Raw genomic sequence first — 23,434 nt, forward strand, 5'->3', positions numbered from 1 at the left:
TTTACATTTTTTAAATATTTTTTTAAACTTATTTTTTTAACACTTTTTTATAGTTCCCAAGGGGAACTATAACAAGCAATCAGATTACACTATGTTCCTATGGAGGCCTACGACAGGCTGTGTGGCAGCCTCGTATCATTAAGGCTGGGTTCACACCTGAGCATTTTACAGCGCGTTCCTACGCGCTGTAAAATGCTCAACAAGGAGAAACCAATGCTTCCCTATGGGAATGGTTCTCACCTGGGCGTTTTACAGCGCGTACGATCGCGCTGTAAAACGCCCGACGTCCCAAGAAGTACATGAGCTTCTTTGGGGCGTCTTGTCGCGCGTTCCCGTACATAGACTTTCGGGAACGCGCGACAATGGACGTTCGCTTGTCTCTGTATGCGCGATTGCAAACGCCGGTACAATCGCACATACAGAGCGCTCCTTTCAGAACGCTCAGGTCTGAACCCAGCGTAAGGAATACAGAGGCTGTGCATACACACTTGCCGGGGGGAGGGGGAACACACCCGGAAGTGCGCGCTTCTGGGTTTTTGTGCCCCCGGATGTGGTGGTCACGTTTGACCACGGCACCTGAGTGGTTAAAAGTCAATGATTGGTATTACTGCCAGTTGTGGACATTAGGCCCGCGTGTCTGCTGTGTGAAAGATGGCGGAGCAGGTGCCATCTTTAAAGTATGTCACATGTCGGGAAGCGGTTGATGGAAAGCTATGAAACTTTATAATGGAATTAGATCATAGACTATTGACACTGATTTTAAATTGTCATTTTTTTAATTTTCTACAATTTTGCTTCTGCAGAGTGTGTATAATTCCTTCACATAGGTGAATCAGTGAGGAAAGTGATAGGGGAAGCATCCAAGGTAGTAGATAGGGAGGAATGCACACACAATGCAGTTTGCAGGGAAGGAACCCCATAGATTGTGTACAATTAGGCCTCATGCACACGACCGTTGTTTGTTTCCGCGTCCGTTCCGCCGATTTTAGCGTTTCAGATGCGGACCCAATCATTTCTATGGAGCCTTTGAAAATGCGGATAGTGCACCATTTGCCATCTGCGTCTGTGGTTCCAGTCCATCAAAAAAATATAACCTGTCCTATGGTTCGCGGACCCATTTAAATCAATGGGACCGCTAAAAAATGCCGAGGCACACCCGATTGTCATCCACGTCCGCGTCCGTTTTATTCCTATCATTTGCATGGCAAACCTGTCTTACACTTTTTTTTTCCTTCCTTTATTTTCTGGTGGTCCTCCAAAAAAAAGGAAGACACACAGAAACACAACGGAAACAAAAAACGGAAACGGATCACGGGACAACGGAACCCCATTTTGCGGAACCGAAAACAACAACGGTCGTGTGCATGAGGCCTTATAGAGAGAAAACAGTGCATCTTTGCCAAGGGGGCTTTGTTTTCCGTCCAGCAAAACGGAAGCCAGACGGATCAGTTATGCTTGCCCATAGACCTCTATCATGATGGATCAAAACGGAATGCCTCTAAAGGTTTTCGCTTTGATTTCCGTCTGACAGATTCCGTTGTTTTCTGTTATAACCATGTTATAACGGAAAGCCATAACGGAGATGTGAACAAGCCCTGATTGGTGCCAGCCTTGTTATTCATGATCCAGGGGAAATTCACAGCATGCAGACTTCCTCAAGATCGAAATTATTCTTAATCTTAATGTTATGTTCCTCTCAGTAAGGCCTCATGCACACAACCGTATTTTTTTTGCGGTCCGCAAAAACGGGTTTCGTAGTTCCGTGATCCGTGTCCGTTTTTTCTTCCGTGGGTCTTCCTTGATTTTTGGAGGATCCATGGACATGAAGGAAAAAGTCGTTTTGGTGTCCGCCTGGCCGTGCGGAGCCAAACGGATCCGTCCTGTCTTACAATGCAAGTCAATGGGGACGGATCCGTTTCACGTTGACACAATATGGTGCAATTGCAAACGGATCCGTCCCCCATTGACTTTCAATGTAAAGTCAGGATTCCCTATTATACCATCGGATCGGAGTTTTCTCCAATCTGATGGTATATTTTAACTTGAAGCGTCCCCATCACCATGGGAACGCCTCTATGTTAGAATATACCATCGGATTTAAGTTAGATCGTGGAAACTCAGATCCGACAGTATATTCTAACACAGAGGCGTTCCCATAGTGATGGGGAAGCTTCAAGTTAGAATATACTACGAATTGTGTACATGACTGCCCCCTGCTGCCTGGCACCACCCGATCTCTTACAGGGGGCTATGATCCGCACAATTAACCCCTCAGGTGCCGCACCTGAGGTGTTAATTGTGCGTATCATAGCCCCCTGTAAGAGATCAGGGGCTGCCAGGCAGCAGGGGGCAGACCCCCTCCCTCCCCAGTTTAAATTTCATTGGTGGCCAGTGCGGACCCCCCCGGCCCCCCTCCCTCCTTCTATTGTATCAATTTCATTGGTGGCCAGTGTGTGGCCCCTCCCTCTCTCTACTGTATTCATTTCATTGGTGGCCAGTGCGGGCCCCCCTCCCTCCCTCTATTGTATTAATCTCATTGGTGGCCAGTGTGGCCCCCCCCCTCCCTCCCTCTATTGTATTAATTTCATTGGTGGCCAGTGTGCGGCCACAACGGTCGTGTGCATGAGGCCTAACACTGTGAATTGAAATGTGGTGTGAGATACAGAAACTAAGGCAAACCTTATGTATGTGAACGGCGTTAAAAGGTATTTGAGTTATGCCTCTTGCACACAACCGTATTTATTTTGCAGTCTGCAAAAAACATCTGCAAAAAATGCGGATGACGTCCGTGTGCATTCCGTATTTTGCGGAACGGAACAGCTGTCCCCTAATAGAACAGTCCTATCCTTGTCCGTTATGCGGACAATAATAGGACAAGTTCTATCTTTTAGCAGAACGGAAATACGGAAATACAGAAACAGAATGCACATGGAGTGCCTTCCGTTTTTTTCCCCAGACCCATTGAAATAAATGGTTCTGTATATGGCCCGCAAAAAAAGAAGGGAACGGAAACGGAAAGAAATTACGTTCGTGTGCAAGAGGCCTTAATGGAAGTTTTATTTTAAGTGGCACTTTAAAATGGTTGTCCAGCTTGTAATCCCTGGATTTAGACATTACCTGTTTAAGAGCCTGAACCTAAATGCATTACAAGGTGACCAAAGTATTACAGGATGATCACACTGAACTTCATCACAGGGTTGAAATCAAGATTTTTATTGGATGCCTGCAATTCTCCAAAGCCATGGGCTATGATGGATAGATCTCTTGCGTTCAGCTAATAGTGATGGAAGACGTTCTGTTAGCTACATATGTTCTACTTTAAGGCCCCTTGCAGACAAGCGTGTCCGGATCAGGTCCGGATGCGTTCAGTGAAAACTGCATGATTTCACAAGCAAGTCCATTCCGTTTTTGTTTGCGATCGCGTTCAGTTGTTCAGTTTTTATCGTGCGGGTGCAATGCGATTTATTGCGTTTTGCACGCGCGTGATAAAAAACTGAATGTTTACAAATAACATCTCCTAGCAACCATCCGTGAAAAACGCTTCACATCCGCACTTGCTTGCAGATGCAACTCCATTCATTTCTATGGGGCCAGCGTTGCGTGATAATCGCGGAATCTAGAACATGCTGCGATTTTCAAGCAACGCACAAGTGATGTGTGAAAACCAACACACATGTACACAGCCCCATTGAAATGAATGGGTGGGGATTCCGTGCGGGCGCAATGCGTTCGCATCACGCATTGCACCCGCGTGGAATACTCGCTCGTGTGAAAAGGGCCTAAAGGAGTTTTACTTCACTACTTATATCAATGGGCTATGTCTGTTACTATAGCTCATCTCCATTCCAGTGAATAAGGCTTTTAGCTGCCATAGCTGACACAGCCTGCAGACCCTTTTTTCTAATCTTTGACTATCATTTTAAGGGCTCAAGCACACGACTGTGTGTATTTTCTGGTCCGCAAAATAAGGAGCCACAAAAAATACGGTTGACATCCGTGTGCCTTACGTATTTTGCGGAATGGAACAACTGGCCCCTAATAGAACAGTCCTATCCTTGTCCGCAATGTGGACAATAATAGGACATGTTCTATTTTTTTTTTTTGCGGAACGGATATACGGACAAACGGAAACGGAATGCACACGGGGTAATTTGCGTTTTTTTTCTCCGGACCTATTGAAATGAATGGTTCTGCATATGGCAGGAAGGAAAGAAAGTACGTTCGTGTGCATGAGCCCTAGGAAAGAGTTTGACTTTGACCTAATCAAATATGAACAGAATAAAGAATAAAGAATAAAAAGGCAAAAGCGCAGAAAATTTAAATACAATATTTGCCACATATTTGCAATAAAAAGCCTCAGTAGCTCGTGCGTGATTATGACGCATGCATATGAAAGTTTTTACTTGCTTTTTTTTCGTTTAAAGTGGTTAGTGGTCCGTTGATATGCCTTCAAATGATAGAAGTGAAATGTTGGGCACACACAAATACAAGACTGAATCAGCACATTTACCATTTTTCACATATGTTCTATTAAAGGGTATTTGAGGACACTATTAGAAATACCGCACAACTACTGTACAGTCAGATGTAACGCAAGCAGTTAAATGGGATTTTCTTCAAAATCTGAAAGGGGATTTAATTCAGAGTGCTCAACTACAAGTAGAATTTCAGAACCTGAATTAATTTAAAGAGCAGATATAAAATGCCTGTTAGGGCTCGTTCATACGAACGTGTGCTGCCTGTTGCCATATTGCGGACCGCATTTGAAGATCCGCAATACAAGGGCATTCCACATTACCGGTGCGGACCCATTCACTTCAATGGGTCCGCAAATCCGAAGATGCGGAATGGAAGCATGGAACGGAAGACTACGGAAGCACTACGGAGTGGTTCCTGGGGTTCCGTTCAGTGCCTGCGCACCGCAAAAGGATAGAACATCTATCTTTTTACGGAACGGAGGGATCGCGTACCCATTCAGGTGAATGGGTCCACGATCCCCATGCGGTTGCCCCACGGACGGTGCACACAGCACAGGCAAGGGCTTCACACGTTCATGTGAACGAGCCCTTAGTCTGTGGTTTGGAGGACTATTTAGCATATAAAAAATATTCAAACATTTCTAAGTCTTGAAAAGAATGATTTGATAGAGTAGCTTTTAATATATGAATGTTAGTTGTCAAAAAAGCAGATATGACCATTTTTATTTGAAAAGTATATCTTTTAAAGGAATTTGTGTTCTGCTAATTAAAACCAGACAGTTGATACATGCAGGTTACATAATACAAAAGCGAATAAAAGCCCAAATAAAATAGTGGGCAGCATTTAATCCCCCGGTTGGACGCGGGCGGCATACAGGTATGATGGCGGTTCCAGACGCACCTCATGACGCTATTCAAACACAGGGGCACACTCGATTTTAATGGCTTAATCTTGATTGGTGAGTTGTGCATTTAAATAAAACACATTTTCAAGGAGAGCCGCGCCCCCAGATGAACGTGTTGCCGAAACGCGCGCCAGGGTGTGTGGTTCTCCTATGGTGACTACTCTAGCTATGGGTATTTAAGAAATAGATTTATCTGCTATTTGTTTATTGTCTAAGTGAGGAGTCGAGAGCATTAGATTTAATAGACACAAGTCTTTATTAACTGATTAATGTCCGATTACTATTTACCGGGCAGTGAAGCAATGCATATTACTCGACTCCCCTCTGTGTTAACTATAGTATTATATTATCCCTCAGGCAAATACCACACTTTTACTTTGGTGTATTTCATCTCGATTTTTATCATGTTGTATATGTGATCAATAAAGATTATTGTTACTTTTTGAGCCATTTGAGACTCAGTTGTTTTTTGTATAGGTCTGCTAATTAAAACCAGACACATTCTTTTTTTAATCTATTTTTCATTTTCTGATTAAGATTTCCTATTTTCTGTACATGATATGGGGGCAGCCATCTTGACTGAGCTGTTGTTAACAGTATTTCGAGATGGACTATAGACACAATAGTCTGGAGCGGGCTCATTGACTTCTGTAGAGGAGTTCTATAGACATGCTCTGTGCAGGGGTCAGGGAGTGTCATGTTCTAGCAGGGGTCATACGGACCCCTAGAACATCTCACAGGCATACAACACCAAGGCAAGCAATCAGACAACAAGGCAAGGACTAACCAAAACAAGTACTTTATTAACTTGGAAACGGACACGACAGTAAGCTGGACCAGCAGGTAACAGCATAGTGGCAGATAATACCACTGGACCAAGTGCACTGGTTTGACTTAGGGCCAAACCCAGAGGGCGGAGACTAAATGAGCCCCATTCTTCACAGAGCCCCTGATGGTGGGGATGAACTTAGTCAAGGGTTCACCTGTTGCACCTCCAGGATGGTCTCGGTGCACTTAGCCACTTACCTGCACAAAACAAGGTTGGTGCAAGCACCAGCGGTCCAGACAAACACAAGACAAAACTGGAACCCAGGCACACGAACAGGAACCCAAACATAACCAGAACACCGGACACTGCTCAGACAAGACATAGTGAGAACCAGAAAACACGACATATGCCTGGACCCCATGCGGAACGGATAGATGGCAGTCACAGACAGAGTTGCTCAGACAAGACAGGCAGATGCCTGGACCCCATGCGGAACGGATGCATGGCGGTCACAGACAGAGCTGCACACAAGACACAGAACCGAACTAGCAGATCCCATGTTTCCCATGTGGAGGTAGTCCATAGGCAAACAGACAGAGCTGCACACAAGACACGGAACAGGTAGATAACTAGACCCTTTGCAGACACTGCTACATAGCAGTCCTAGTCAGAGCTGCACACATGGACTAAGATGTCCTCCCTCTGGAGAACCCAGAAGCCCTCTCAACGAGGGCAAAACAGACATAACATGAATGTGGAGAAACATCAAGCAGGAGATAATGACAAGGTGACTTTGATGTTTCACTAGGTGACCACACAGACAGGACAGATGGAAAAAAAACAGTTCAAGTGCATAGTTCCTGCACCCAGCAAAGCTGGAGACAGACTGACACACCAAACCTACAGCTCACAAGATAATATAGAGCAGGTGACCTGATAAACCACACCCAGGCCCAGACCTGGGAACGCTAACCCCACAAGAGCCAGGAGTAACGAGCACAGAACATACCAGGTTACAGTTCACACACAGGTCACATAAGCTGCAGTTCACACACACGAAGCCCCAACTACACGTAGCTCATAGCAACCAACATGCACGGAATCCATCATAGCCAGTACGCCAGAGCTACCAAAGCAAGTACGTATGGCAACCCATGACACAGTGAACTACGCTGTGACAGGGAGGGAGTATATACTGTAAGATGTGGCATCACCTGTTGTGGAGCCTGTGTTATCTCTACAGAGGTGCTATCATTGTAATCTTGTCTGGGATGAAGTCGGCCAGTGCGAAAATTGCAGGATTTATATTTTTTAAACTATAGATAGTAGCATTGAAAATTTTAAAACAAATCAACAAATATTCGAAAAATATGTTTAACCGAAATCTTGATGCAAACAACAGGTCATTTTCTGATGACACATTCCCTTTAAAGAGAGTCCGTCACCATGAAATTCGCTGTTAAGTCAGGCATAATGTCTTGCAAAATATAAATAAAATAGTTTTCCGTTATGTTTTTGCTATAATGTCTATCAGCGCTGCAGATCCCCGTGTGAAGTGGGCTCAATTCACAATAAGCGTCAGAATAAAAATAAAGGTGATCGCGCTGCCTAGATCCACAATGACATCAGAAAATTGCCGAACTGTCCCACTTATCTTGGACACCGCCAGACATCGAAATCCTCTACGGTCTGAAAATCTTCACAACAACCGTTTACTTGTGGATGTTTTAAAAGTAGAATCACCATATAAAATAAGCATTTACTATACTCACAATGAGGATGGTAAAATAAGCATTGAATAAAATGTATCCACATAAGAGAAAACCGCCCGACCTAGGTTTCGCCTGGTTTCCTTCATTGTGAGTATAATAAATCCTTATTTTATATGGTCATTCTGGCGGTACTTCACTATGTGTGCCTACTTTTAAAACTTTCCACAGTAGTCATTGTGGATCTAGGCAGCTCGATCACCTTTTTTTTTATAATGTCTTGTAAGGCTAGCTCAACTGACTGTAATGATACATATTTCACTTAATGATCTTTTAGTTCATTCCGGAGAAAAAGTACTAAATGAGCAGTTAAGTGCACCGAAGGCAGGCCCAAGCCACTCTGTGCACCCCTGCTCCTCGCTCCCCTTCTTGGTTGGCAATGACAGGTTTCTGCATAGTTATCTGGCCTGACCCTGCCGATCAAGAAGGAGGGGGAGGGGGTGGCAGAGCTATCATGAGGACCAAGGGCCCACCTTTGGTGGACTAAACTGCTCATTTTCATATGAACTACAAGTACTTTTTCTCTACAATCATGCAATGGATTAATGTACAATATAGCAATTGTCCACTCTATATGCTTATATAGACAAGTATTTTATACAAGATCCTTTTTCATTATGGTTAAGTTCCTATTCTTTATACAGCAGTTCAGCCAATCAATAATAACCACATTATTGGTTTGTCATTACAGCAGGATTTTATGTTTGCTACTGACTGTAAAATCATTGAGAACCTCTTCTAAATGTAATGCATTTATTCTAATCGTTATGCTATTCACTATCATAAAATACCTACAGTATATTTTTATAGCTGATTGAACAGTACTTGACTCTTAGGACATGCACATCAATCACAGCTTGACAATTTTAGCTTGAATCCCCCATCAGTTATTCGTTTCATGCTCCCAAACAATGTAGACAGACCCACATTTATCACAGCAACCAGAGGTAGGCTGAGAAAGGGAAGAGTCTTGCTGACATAGCGGAAATATATTGGAGTCATCGCTCTTTCCATGAAAAGAGGCAGGAGAGCAGAGATCGGGTGAGACCTTCATTTTTATGCCTACTTTATATGAATGAATTCCAGTTCTATAAGAGTCAGAAGAAACAGCTATATGTAAAATTGCTATGTATTTATGGCATGCTGCCCAAAGGGGCCAAAGAATTGAAGGTTATTTCTACTTTGCCGTTTTCTAGGATTTTATTCTTGTATAATTGGTTATGAATGTTATTTGATATGATAGAAAAGCAATTTACTAACAAATCAGTGGTTAAAGGGAATGTGTCACCATGAAAATGCTAAATATCCTTCTGGTAGCATGTAACAGAGCAGAAGGATCTGAGCAGATTGATATATAGTTTTATGAGAAAAGATTTAGTAAAACTTTTAATTTATACTTTTACATCCCTGCTCATTCTGGGCTTTAAAGTCCAGGAGACGGTCCTATCAGTGATTGACAGCTATCTCTGTATACACAGTCATAGAGGGAAGGTCCTATCAGTGACTGACAGCTATCTCTGTATACACAGTCATAGAGGGAAGGTCCTATCAGTGACTGACAGCTATCTCTGTATACACAGTCATAGAGGGAAGGTCCTATCAGTGACTGACAGCTATCTCTGTATACACAGTCATAGAGGGAAGGTCCTATCAGTGACTGACAGCTATCTCTGTATACACAGTCATAGAGGGAAGGTCCTATCAGTGACTGACAGCTATCTCTGTATACACAGTCATAGAGGGAAGGTCCTATCAGTGACTGACAGCTATCTCTGTATACACAGTCATAGAGGGAAGGTCCTATCAGTGACTGACAGCTATCTCTGTATACACAGTCATAGAGGGAAGGTCCTATCAGTGACTGACAGCTATCTCTGTATACACAGTCATAGAGGGAAGGTCCTATCAGTGACTGACAGCTATCTCTGTATACACAGTCATAGAGGGAAGGTCCTATCAGTGACTGACAGCTGTCTCTGTATACACAGTCATAGAGGGAAGGTCCTATCAGTGACTGACAGCTCTCTGTGTATACACAGTCATAGAGGGAAGGTCCTATCAGTGACTGACAGCTATCTCTGTATACACAGTCATAGAGGGAAGGTTCTATCAGTGACTGACAGCTATCTCTGTATACACAGTCATAGAGGGAAGGTCCTATCAGTGATTGACAGTTATCTCTGTATACACAGTCATAGAGGGAAGGTCCTATCAGTGACTGACAGCTGTCTCTGTATACACAGTCATAGAGGGAAGGTCCTATCAGTGACTGACAGCTATCTCTGTATACACAGTCATAGAGGGAAGGTCCTATCAGTGACTGACAGCTATCTCTGTATACACAGTCATAGAGGGAAGGTCCTATTAGTGACTGGAAGCTATCTCTGTATACACAGTCTTAGAGGGAAGGCTGTCAGTCACTGACAGGACCGCCTCCATGATGTCAAAGCCCAAAATGAGTAGGAATTGAAATGAATAAATGATGTTATAATAATACGTTAAAAATATATAATAATATGAATAAAATATGTTATAATAATATGTTTATAAGTTATACTGAGTTTTTCCCCATAAAACTATAAAACAATCTGCTCAGCTCCTCCTGCTCTATAACATGCTGCCTGTAGCTCAGACACCATGTTCAATGTGTCAGGTTCCCTTTAAATCAAGTGTTTATGTCCATATTTTTGAAAATTTAATGTGTTTTTTTATTTCCCATATCACGATTAGGGATGAGCAAATCAACCACTTGGAACTGAACCCGAGTTCGGGAAATGTTTTTTTACAGTAAAAGTTAATTTATGAAGTTATTACTAGAGTTGAGCGAACACCTGGATGTTCGGGTTCGAGAAGTTCGGCCGAACATCCCGGAAATGTTCGGGTTCGGGATCCGAACCCGATCCGAACTTCGTCCCGAACCCGAACCCCATTGAAGTCAATGGGGACCCGAACTTTTCGGCACTAAAAAGGCTGTAAAACAGCCCAGGAAAGAGCTAGAGGGCTGCAAAAGGCAGCAACATGTAGGTAAATCCCCTGCAAACAAATGTGGATAGGGAAATGAATTAAAATAAAAATTAAATAAATAAAAATTAACCAAAATCAATTGGAGAGAGGTTCCATAGCAGAGAATCTGGCTTCCCGTCACCCACCACTGGAACAGTCCATTCTCAGATATTTAGGCCCCGGCACCCAGGCAGAGGAGAGAGGTCCCGTAACAGAGAATCTGTCTTCATGTCAGCAGAGAATTAGTCTGCATGTCATAGCAGAGAATGAGGCTTCACGTCAGCCACCACTGCAACAGTCCATTGGCATATATTTAGGCCCAGCACCCAGGCAGAGGAGGGAGGTCCCGTAACAGAGAATCTGGCTTCATGTCAGCAGAGAATTAGTCTGCATGTCATAGCAGAGAATGAGGCTTCACGTCAGCCACCACTGCAACAGTCCATTGGCATATATTTAGGCCCAGCACACACACAGGCAGAGGAGAGAGGTCCCGTAACAGAGAATCTGTCTTCATGTCAGCAGAGAATTAGTCTGCATGTCATAGCAGAGAATGAGGCTTCACGTCAGCCACCACTGCAACAGTCCATTGGCATATATTTAGGCCCAGCACACACACAGGCAGAGGAGAGAGGTCCCGTAACAGAGAATCTGGCTTCATGTCAGCAGAGAATCAGTCTGCATGTCATAGCAGAGAATGAGGCTTCACGTCAGCCACCACTGCAACAGTCCATTGGCATATATTTAGGCCCAGCACACACACAGGCAGAGGAGAGAGGTCCCGTAACAGAGGATCTGGCTTCATGTCAGCAGAGAATCAGTCTGCATGTCATAGCAGAGAATCAGGCTTCACGTCAGCCACCACTGCAACAGTCCATTGTCATAAATTTAGGCCCAGCACCCAGGCAGAGGAGAGAGGTCCCGTAACAGACAATCTGGCTTCATGTCAGCAGAGAATTAGTCTGCATGTCATTGCAGAGAATCAGGCTTCACGTCAGCCACCACTGCAACAGTCCATTGGCATATATTTAGGCCTAGCACACAGGCAGAGGAGAGAGGTCCCGTAACAGACAATCTGGCTTCATGTCAGCAGAGAATCAGTCTGCATGTCATAGCAGAGAATGAGGCTTCACGTCACCCACCACTGCAACAGTCCATTGGCATATATTTAGGCCTAGCACACAGGCAGAGCAGAGAGGTCCCGTAACAGACAATCTGGCTTCATGACAGCAGAGAATCAGTCTGCATGTCATAGCAGAGAATGAGGCTTCACGTCACCCACCACTGCAACAGTCCATTGGCATATATTTAGGCCTAGCACACAGGCAGAGCAGAGAGGTCCCGTAACAGACGATCTGGCTTCATGTCAGCAGAGAATCAGTCTGCATGTCATAGCAGAGAATGAGGCTTCACGTCAGCCACCACTGCAACAGTCCATTGGCATATATTTAGGCCCAGCACCCAGGCAGAGGAGGGAGGTCCCGTAACAGAGAATCTGTCTTCATGTCAGCAGAGAATTAGTCTGCATGTCATAGCAGAGAATGAGGCTTCACGTCAGCCACCACTGCAACAGTCCATTGGCATATATTTAGGCCCAGCACACACACAGGCAGAGGAGAGAGGTCCCGTAACAGAGAATCTGTCTTCATGTCAGCAGAGAATTAGTCTGCATGTCATAGCAGAGAATGAGGCTTCACGTCAGCCACCACTGCAACAGTCCATTGGCATATATTTAGGCCCAGCACACACACAGGCAGAGGAGAGAGGTCCCGTAACAGACAATCTGGCTTCATGTCAGCAGAGAATTAGTCTGCATGTCATAGCAGAGAATGAGGCTTCACGTCACCCACCACTGCAACAGTCCATTGGCATATATTTAGGCCCAGCACCCAGGCAGAGGAGGGAGGTCCCGTAACAGAGAATCTGTCTTCATGTCAGCAGAGAATTAGTCTGCATGTCATAGCAGAGAATGAGGCTTCACGTCAGCCACCACTGCAACAGTCCATTGGCATATATTTAGGCCCAGCACACACACAGGCAGAGGAGAGAGGTCCCGTAACAGACAATCTGGCTTCATGTCAGCAGAGAATTAGTCTGCATGTCATAGCAGAGAATGAGGCTTCACGTCACCCACCACTGCAACAGTCCATTGGCATATATTTAGGCCCAGCACCCAGGCAGAGGAGGGAGGTCCCGTAACAGAGAATCTGTCTTCATGTCAGCAGAGAATTAGTCTGCATGTCATAGCAGAGAATGAGGCTTCACGTCAGCCACCACTGCAACAGTCCATTGGCATATATTTAGGCCCAGCACACACACAGGCAGAGGAGAGAGGTCCCGTAACAGAGGATCTGGCTTCATGTCAGCAGAGAATCAGTCTGCATGTCATAGCAGAGAATCAGGCTTCACGTCAGCCACCACTGCAACAGTCCATTGTCATAAATTTAGGCCCAGCACCCAGGCAGAGGAGAGAGGTCCCGTAACAGAGAATCTGGCTTCATGTCAGCAGAGAATCAGTCTTCATATCATAGCAGAGAATCAGGCTTCACGTCACCCACCACTGTAAGAGTCAATTTTCATAAATTTAGGCCCAGAACCCAGGCAGAGGAGAAAGGTCCCGTAACAGACAATCTGGCTTCATGTCAGCAGAGAATCAGTCTTCATATCATAGCAGAGAATCAGGCTTCACGTCACCCACCACTGTAAGAGTCAATTTTCATAAATTTAGGCCCAGAACCCAGGCAGAGGAGAAAGGTCCCGTAACAGACAATCTGGCTTCATGTCAGCAGAGAATCAGTCTTCATATCATAGCAGAGAATCAGGCTTCACGTCACCCACCACTGTAAGAGTCAATTTTCATAAATTTAGGCCCAGAACCCAGGCAGAGGAGAAAGGTCCCGTAACAGACAATCTGGCTTCATGTCAGCAGAGAATCAGTCTTCATATCATAGCAGAGAATCAGGCTTCACGTCACCCACCACTGTAAGAGTCAATTTTCATAAATTTAGGCCCAGAACCCAGGCAGAGGAGAAAGGTCCCGTAACAGACAATCTGGCTTCATGTCAGCAGAGAATCAGTCTTCATATCATAGCAGAGAATCAGGCTTCACGTCACCCACCACTGCAACAGTCCATTGGCATATATTTAGGCCTAGCACACAGGCAGAGCAGAGAGGTCCCGTAACAGACAATCTGGCTTCATGTCAGCAGAGAATCAGTCTGCATGTCATAGCAGAGAATGAGGCTTCACGTCACCCACCACTGCAACAGTCCATTGGCATATATTTAGGCCCAGAACCCAGGCAGAGGAGAAAGGTCCCGTAACAGACAATCTGGCTTCATGTCAGCAGAGAATCAGTCTTCATATCATAGCAGAGAATCAGGCTTCACGTCACCCACCACTGCAACAGTCCATTGGCATATATTTAGGCCTAGCACACAGGCAGAGCAGAGAGGTCCCGTAACAGACAATCTGGCTTCATGACAGCAGAGAATCAGTCTGCATGTCATAGCAGAGAATCAGGCTTCACGTCAGCCACCACTGCAACAGTCCATTGTCATAAATTTAGGCCCAGCACCCAGGCAGAGGAGAGAGGTCCCGTAACAGACAATCTGGCTTCATGTCAGCAGAGAATTAGTCTGCATGTCATAGCAGAGAATCAGGCTTCATGTCAGCCACCACTGCAACAGTCCATTGGCATATATTTAGGCCTAGCACACAGGCAGAGGAGAGGTTCATTCAACTTTGGGTAGCATCGCAATATAATGGTAAAATGAAAATAAAAATAGGATTGAATGAGGAAGTGCCCTGGAGTCCAATAATATATGGTTATGGGGAGGTAGTTAATGTCTAATCTGGACAAGGGACGGACAGGTCCTGTGGGATCCATGCCTGGTTCATTTTTATGAACGTCAGCTTGTCCACATTGGCTGTAGACAGGCGGCTGCGTTTGTCTGTAATGACGCCCCCTGCCGTGCTGAATACACGTTCAGACAAAACGCTGGCTGCCGGGCAGGCCAGCACCTCCAAGGCATAAAAGGCTAGCTCTGGCCACGTGGACAATTTAGAGACCCAGAAGTTGAATGGGGCCGAACCATCAGTCAGTACGTGGAGGGGTGTGCACACGTACTGTTCCACCATGTTAGTGAAATGTTGCCTCCTGCTAACACGTTGCGTATCAGGTGGTGGTGCAGTTAGCTGTGGCGTGTTGACAAAAGTTTTCCACATCTCTGCCATGCTAACCCTGCCCTCAGAGGAGCTGGCCGTGACACAGCTGCCTTGGCGACCTCTTGCTCCTCCTCTGCCTTGGCCTTGGGCTTCCACTTGTTCCCCTGTGACATTTGGGAATGCTCTCAGTAGCGCGTCTACCAACGTGCGCTTGTACTCGCGCATCTTCCTATCACGCTCCAGTGCAGGAAGTAAGGTGGGCACATTGTCTTTGTAGCGTGGATCCAGCAGGGTGGCAACCCAGTAGTCCGCACAGGTTAAAATGTGGGCAACTCTGCTGTCGTTGCGCAGGCACTGCAGCATGTAGTCGCTCATGTGTGCCAGGCTGCCCAGGGATAAGGACAAGCTGTCCTCTGTGGGAGGCGTATCGTCATCGTCCTGCCTTTCCCCCCAGCCACGCACCAGTGATGGACCCGAGCTGCGTTGGGTGCCACCCCGCTGTGACCATGCTTCATCCTCATCCTCCTCCACCTCCTCCTCATCCTCGTCCTCCTCGTCCTCCAGTAGTGGGCCCTGGCTGGCCACATTTGTACCTGGCCTCTGCTGTTGCCAAAAACCTCCCTCTGAGTCACTTCGAAGAGACTGGCCTGAAAGTGCTAAAAATGACCCCTCTTCCTCCTCCTCCTCCTCCTCCTCCTGGGCCACCTCCTCTTCCATCATCGCCCTAAGTGTTTTCTCAAGGAGACATAGAAGTGGTATTGTAACGCTGATAACGGTGTCATCGCCACTGGCCATGTTGGTGGAGTACTCGAAACAGCGCAACAGGGCACACAGGTCTCGCATGGAGGCCCAGTCATTGGTGGTGAAGTGGTGCTGTTCTGTAGTGCGACTGACCCGTGCGTGCTGCAGCTGAAACTCCACTATGGCCTGCTGCTGCTCGCACAGTCTGTCCAGCATGTGCAAGGTGGAGTTCCACCTGGTGGGCACGTCGCATATGAGGCGGTGAGCGGGAAGGCCGAAGTTACGCTGTAGCGCAGACAGGCGAGCAGCAGCAGGATGTGAACGCCGGAAGCGCGAACAGACGGCCCGCACTTTATGCAGCAGCTCTGACATGTCGGGGTAGTTGTGAATGAACTTCTGCACCACCAAATTCAGCACATGCGCCAAGCAAGGGATGTGCGTCAAATTGGCTAGTCCCAGAGCTGCAACGAGATTTCGCCCATTATCACACACCACCAGGCCGGGCTTGAGGCTCACCGGCAGCAACCACTCGTCGGTCTGTTGTTCTATACCCCGCCACAACTCCTGTGCGGTGTGGGGCCTGTCCCCCAAACATATGAGTTTCAGAATGGCCTGCTGACGTTTACCCCGGGCTGTGCTGAAGTTGGTGGTGAAGGTGTGTGGCTGACTGGATGAGCAGGTGGAAGAAGAGGAGGAGGAAGCCGAGAAGGAGGAGGTGGCAACAGGAGGCAAAGAATGTTGCCCTGCGATCCTTGGCGGCGGAAGGACGTGCGCCAAACAGCTCTCCGCCTGGGGCCCAGCTGCCACTACATTTACCCAGGATGCAGTTAGGGAGATATAGCGTCCCTGGCCGTGCTTACTGGTCCACGTATCTGTGGTTAGGTGGACCTTGCCACAGATGGCGTTGCGCAGTGCACACTTGATTTTATCGGATACTTGGTTGTGCAGGGAAGGCACGGCTCTCTTGGAGAAGTAGTGCCGGCTGGGAACAACATACTGTGGGACAGCAAGCGACATGAGCTGTTTGAAGCTGTCTGTGTCCACCAGCCTAAATGACAGCATTTCATAGGCCAGTAGTTTAGAAATGCTGGCATTCAGGGCCAGGGATCGAGGGTGGCTAGGTGGGAATTTACGCTTTCTATCAAATGTTTGTGAGATGGAGAGCTGAACGCTGGCGTGTGACATGGTTGAGACGCTTGGTGACGGAGGTGGTGGTGGTGGTGTTGGTGGTACATCCCCTGTTTGCTGGGCGGCAGGTGCCAACGTTCCTCCAGAGGCGGAGGAAGAGGCCGAGGCGGCAGCAGCAGAATAGGCCGAGGCGGCAGCAGCAGAAGAGGTAGCAGGGGGAGCCTGAGTGACTTCCTTGGTTTTAAGGTGTTTACTCCACTGCAGTTCATGCTTTGCATGCAGGTGCCTGGTCATGCAGGTTGTGCTCAGGTTCAGAACGTTAATGCCTCGCTTCAGGCTCTGATGGCACAGCGTGCAAACCACTCGGGTCTTGTCGTCAGCACATTGTTTGAAGAAGTGCCATGCCAGGGAACTCCTTGAAGCTGCCTTTGGGGTGCTCGGTCCCAGATGGCGGCGGTCAGTAGCAGGCGGAGTCTCTTGGCGGCGGGTGTTCTGCTTTTGCCCACTGCTCCCTCTTTTGCTACGCTGTTGGCTCGGTCTCACCACTGCCTCTTCCTCCGAACTGTGAAAGTCAGTGGCACGACCTTCATTCCATGTGGGGTCTAGGACCTCATCGTCCCCTGCATCGTCTTCCACCCAGTCTTGATCCCTGACCTCCTGTTCAGTCTGCACACTGCAGAAAGACGCAGCAGTTGGCACCTGTGTTTCGTCATCATCAGAGACATGCTGAGGTGGTATTCCCATGTCCTCATCATCAGGAAACATAAGTGGTTGTGCGTCAGTGCATTCTATGTCTTTCACCGCTGGGGAAGGGCTAGGTGGATGCCCTTGGGAAACCCTGCCAGCGGAGTCTTCAAACAGCATAAGAGACTGCTGCATAACTTGAGGCTGAGACAGTTTCCCTGGTATGCATGGGGGTGATGTGACAGACTGATGGGGTTGGTTTTCAGGCGCCATCTGTGCGCTTTCTGCAGAAGACTGGGTGGGAGATAATGTGAACGTGCTGGATCCACTGTCGGCCACCCAATTGACTAATGCCTGTACCTGCTCAAGGCCTTACCATCCTTAGAACGGCATTGGGCCCCACCATATATCGCTGTAAATTCTGGCGGCTACTGGGACCTGAGGTAGTTGGTACACTAGGACGTGTGGATGTGGCAGAACGGCCACGTCCTCTCCCAGCACCAGAGGGTCCACTAACACCACCACGACCATGTCCACGTCCGCGTCCCTTACTAGATGTTTTTCTCATTGTTATGGTTCACCACAACAACAAATATATTATTTGGCCCAATGTATTGTATTCAAATTCAGCGGGATATAAATTTGAGGCCTAGTATTTAGGCGCTGGGTGACCGGTATGGATTTAGTGACAGAATTAGACTTGGAAATGCACAGAAGCGTGTGTGTGAAGTTATTCTGAATGACCCTATGTGCACCTTCAATATGATCTACCCTTTTAGGGATAGATTTCAAATAGCTCTGATATAGCAGAAACGACTAAATTATGAAATTGCTAAATTGGGAATTGTATTTCAACCCAGAACAAAAAATGTGCTTTGACGGACACTAAATAACTTTCCCAGCCACAACAGGACAGCGGTAACGAGAGATTTAGCGGGATATAAATTTGAGGCCTAGTATTTAGGCGCTGGGTGACAGGTATGGGTTTAGTGACAGAATTAGATTTGGAAATGCACAGTAGCGGGTGTGTGAAGTTATTCTGAATGACCCTATGTGCACCTTGAATATTATATACCCTTTTAGGGATAGATTTCAAATAGCTCTGATATAGCAGAAACCACTAAATTATGAAATTGCTAAATTGGGAATTGTATTTCAACCCAGAACAAGAAATGTGCTTGAACGGACACTAAATAACTCGCCCAGCTACAGCACTAGGGACAGATTTAGCGGGATATAAATTTGAGGCCTAGTATTTAGGCGCTGGGTGACAGGTATGGGTTTAGTGCCAGAATTAGACTTGGAAATACACAGTAGCGGGTGTGTGTGAAGTTATTCTGAATGACCCAATGTGCACCTTGAATATTATATACCCTTTTAGGGATAGATTTCAAATAGCTCTGATATAGCAGAAACCACTAAATTATGAAATTGCTAAATTGGGAATTGTATTTCAACCCAGAACAAGAAATGTGCTTGAACGGACACTAAATAACTCGCCCAGCTACAGCACTAGGGACAGATTTAGCGGGATATAAATTTGAGGCCTAGTATTTAGGCGCTGGGTGACAGGTATGGGTTTAGTGCCAGAATTAGACTTGGAAATACACAGTAGCGGGTGTGTGTGAAGTTATTCTGAATGACCCAATGTGCACCTTGAATATTATATACCCTTTTAGGGATAGATTTCAAATAGCTCTGATATAGCAGAAACCACTAAATTATGAAATTGCTAAATTGGGAATTGTATTTCAACCCAGAACAAGAAATGTGCTTGAACGGACACTAAATAACTCGCCCAGCTACAGCACTAGGGACAGATTTAGCGGGATATAAATTTGAGGCCTAGTATTTAGGCGCTGGGTGACAGGTATGGGTTTAGTGCCAGAATTAGACTTGGAAATACACAGTAGCGGGTGTGTGTGAAGTTATTCTGAATGACCCAATGTGCACCTTGAATATTATATACCCTTTTAGGGATAGATTTCAAATAGCTCTGATATAGCAGAAACCACTAAATTATGAAATTGCTAAATTGGGAATTGTATTTCAACCCAGAACAAGAAATGTGCTTGAACGGACACTAAATAACTCGCCCAGCTACAGCACTAAGGACAGATTTAGCGGGATATAAATTTGAGGCCTAGTATTTAGGCGCTGGGTGACAGGTATGGGTTTAGTGCCAGAATTAGACTTGGAAATACACAGTAGCGGGTGTGTGTGAAGTTATTCTGAATGACCCAATGTGCACCTTGAATATTATATACCCTTTTAGGGATAGATTTCAAATAGCTCTGATATAGCAGAAACCACTAAATTATGAAATTGCTAAATTGGGAATTGTATTTCAACCCAGAACAAGAAATGTGCTTGAACGGACACTAAATAACTCGCCCAGCTACAGCACTAGGGACAGATTTAGCTGGATATAAATTTGAGGCCTAGTATTTAGGCGCTGCGTGACAGGTATGGGTTTAGTGACAGAATTAGACTTGGAAATACACAGTAGCGGGTGTGTGTGAAGTTATTCTGAATGACCCAATGTGCACCTTGAATATTATATACCCTTTTAGGGATAGATTTCAAATAGCTCTGATATAGCAGAAACCACTAAATTATGAAATTGCTAAATTGGGAATTGTATTTCAACCCAGAACAAGAAATGTGCTTGAACGGACACTAAATAACTCGCCCAGCTACAGCACTAGGGACAGATTTAGCTGGATATAAATTTGAGGCCTAGTATTTAGGCGCTGGGTGACCGGTATGGATTTAGTGACAGAATTAGACTGGGATATGGCCAAAAAATAAACAGACTATTGCTGGTTAAATGCACTTGGTGTGACAGCTTCACCCTGATGTAGGCTTTAGCCAAAAAACAACCACACCATTGAGGGTTAAATGCACTTGGTGACAGGCGCAGCTTGCCCCTGATTTAGTATATGGCCAAAAAATGAACAGACTATTGCTGGTTAAATGCACTTGGTGTGACAGCTTCACCCTGATGTAGGCTTTAGCCAAAAAACAACCACACCATTGAGGGTTAAATGCACTTGGTGACAGGCGCAGCTTGCCCCTGATTTAGTATATGGCCAAAAAATGAACAGACTATTGCTGGTTAAATGCACTTGGTGTGACAGCTTCACCCTGATGTAGGCTTTAGCCAAAAAACAACCACACCATTGAGGGTTAAATGCACTTGGTGACAGGCGCAGCTTGCCCCTGATTTTGTATATGGCCAAAAAATGAACAGACTATTGCTGGTTAAATGCACTTGGTGTGACAGCTTCACCCTGATGTAGGCTTTAGCCAAAAAACAACCACACCATTGAGGGTTAAATGCACTTGGTCGCAGCTTGTGCTGGCGCACCACAAGACACAAAATGGCCGCCGATCACCCCAGAAAAATGTGACTGACAAACGGTCTGTGCAGCCTAAAAACAGTGAGCAATTGAGGATCAGCAGCTCAATGATCCACAGCTGCAGATCGATCAGTTAATCAAGTCCTTTGGAGGAGTTAATCTGCCTAATCTCGCCCTACTGTCGCAGCCGCAACCTCTCCCTACGCTAATCAGAGCAGAGTGACGGGCGGCGCTATGTGACTCCAGCTTAAATAGAGGCTGGGTCACATGGTGCTCTGGCCAATCACAGCCATGCCAATAGTAGGCATGGCTGTGATGGCCTCTTGGGGCAAGTAGTATGACGCTTGTTGATTGGCTGCTTTGCAGCCTTTCAAAAAGCGCCAAGAAAGCGTCACAAAAGCGCGAAGAAAGCGACGAACACCGAACCCGAACCCGGACTTTTACGAAAATGTCCGGGTTCGGGTCCGTGTCACGGACACCCCAAAATTCGGTACGAACCCGAACTATACAGTTCGAGTTCGCTCATCCCTAGTTATTACCCAAAGTCTCACGAGACTTCGTGAAGCAATAACTTCGGCTTATCGGAGCCAATACATTCTAACACTGTACGGAGCTCCTGCTACATACAGTATTGGAACAAAGTTTTATGTGAATCGACTTCGGATGTTTCATTCAAAGTCGATTTGCTCATTCCTAATCACAATCTATATTTAAAAAATCCTGAGACCTGAAAGTGGCTACAAGATACTATCCAGATGGCACCTTACCCCAGTATTACTAAATAAATATAATCCTAGCTATGACCCCTGCTGTTGGAGGTGCGACCAACACGTCGGAATTGTACTTCCACCTGCTCTGGTCTTGCCCTCTTATAAAACCATATTGGTCCTCAGTGTTGGACCAAATCAACCAACTCACCAGACTAACCCTCCCTCTCACGCCAGAAATTTGCTTGCTACATCTCTTCTCGGATAAAATCCCTAAAAAAACTCTATGGCTACATTCACACGTCAGTATTTTCCTATATCCCGATTTTCGGTCCGTTTTTTGCGGATCCGTTGTTCCTGAAAATGTTTCCGTTTAATCCTGTGAAAATACAGGATTGTTACTGACACAGGAAAAGATCTACAGGAGCTTCATTAACCAATCTAGAATGATTGTACAGTATATGTGTTACTCTAAAATGCACTGATAATATGCCTCCACGTGTGTACTAAATCCTTTAGGGGGTTCTACGTGTATTCTAACTTTAGGGTTGGGAATCTTTTTTCAGTCTTTCTATTAGGAATGCCTTTCATGTGTCACTTGAGCTGTCCAGCAGCTGCCTCCGGCCACTTGTCTAAAAGACGTTAAAAAAAACCTAAAAAAAACCCACAAAACTAAAATCATATTGTAATCATGGTGTAAAATTCACTTTGACTAAAGCTGCATTGATAATGGTTTTTCTATCATTTAGGCTCTGCTCACATGTGTAGTAGTGTCCTGTATGAGTGGATTACAGTGTGCCTAAACGATTCTTAGGCTACTTTCACACTCACGTTTTGGGCGGATCCATCATGGATCTGAAAAAACGGATCCGTTACAATAATACAACTGCATGCATCCGTCATGAACGGATCCATTTGTATTGTCTGTAACATAGCCAAGACTGATCCGTCATGAACTCCATTGAAAGTCAATGGAGGACGGATCCGCTGCAAGCGGCGTTTTGGTGTCCGCCTCTAAAGCGGAATGGAGACGGAATGGAGGCGAACTGATGCATTCTGAGCGGATCCTTTTCCATTCAGAATGCATTAGGGCAAAACTGATCAGTTTTGGAGCGCTTGTGAGAGCCCTGAACGGATCTCACAAACGGAAAACCAAAACGCTAGTGTGAAAGTCGCCTTGGACCTTTAATGTGGTCCATTAGGTTTGGTTGGGGTTTCCCTCATTTTGGTCTGCATGCTGCACTGTTCTTGCCAGGGGTGGATTAGGAACTTAAAGTGGCCCTAGAAAAAAACCTAAAAGTGGCCCCATTTGTTAGGCGGGTCCAAATTGACAGAAAGTGGGGCTACAGTAGGTGGAGCCTGAAATACCGTAGTGCTGCATAGAATACCGCCCCAGCAGAACCAAATACCATAGGGAAACACAAAATCCTGCCGCCCCAACCACAGTATTCAACTGTATCACCATCTTGAAGATGTTAATACAGTTGAGTTCAGGAGGGCACGTGTGGCCGTTGAGCATCAGATCATTATGTTCATGGCCTGCGGCCATCAAGAAGGCTTGTATGGCCAATCTGCCTTCAAGCAATGGGGGGGTCAGAAAGGAAAAGAGTGTGGGCATAGTCCATAGACATGGACTTGTGTCTTTTTTCAACCATATTAACTATGTAACTATAGTCTTAAAGGGATAGGCCAATTTACAATTACATTTCTGAAAATGAAACAGT

Source organism: Bufo gargarizans, chromosome 2, assembly GCF_014858855.1.
Source record: "Bufo gargarizans isolate SCDJY-AF-19 chromosome 2, ASM1485885v1, whole genome shotgun sequence".
NCBI lineage: Eukaryota > Metazoa > Chordata > Amphibia > Anura > Bufonidae > Bufo > Bufo gargarizans.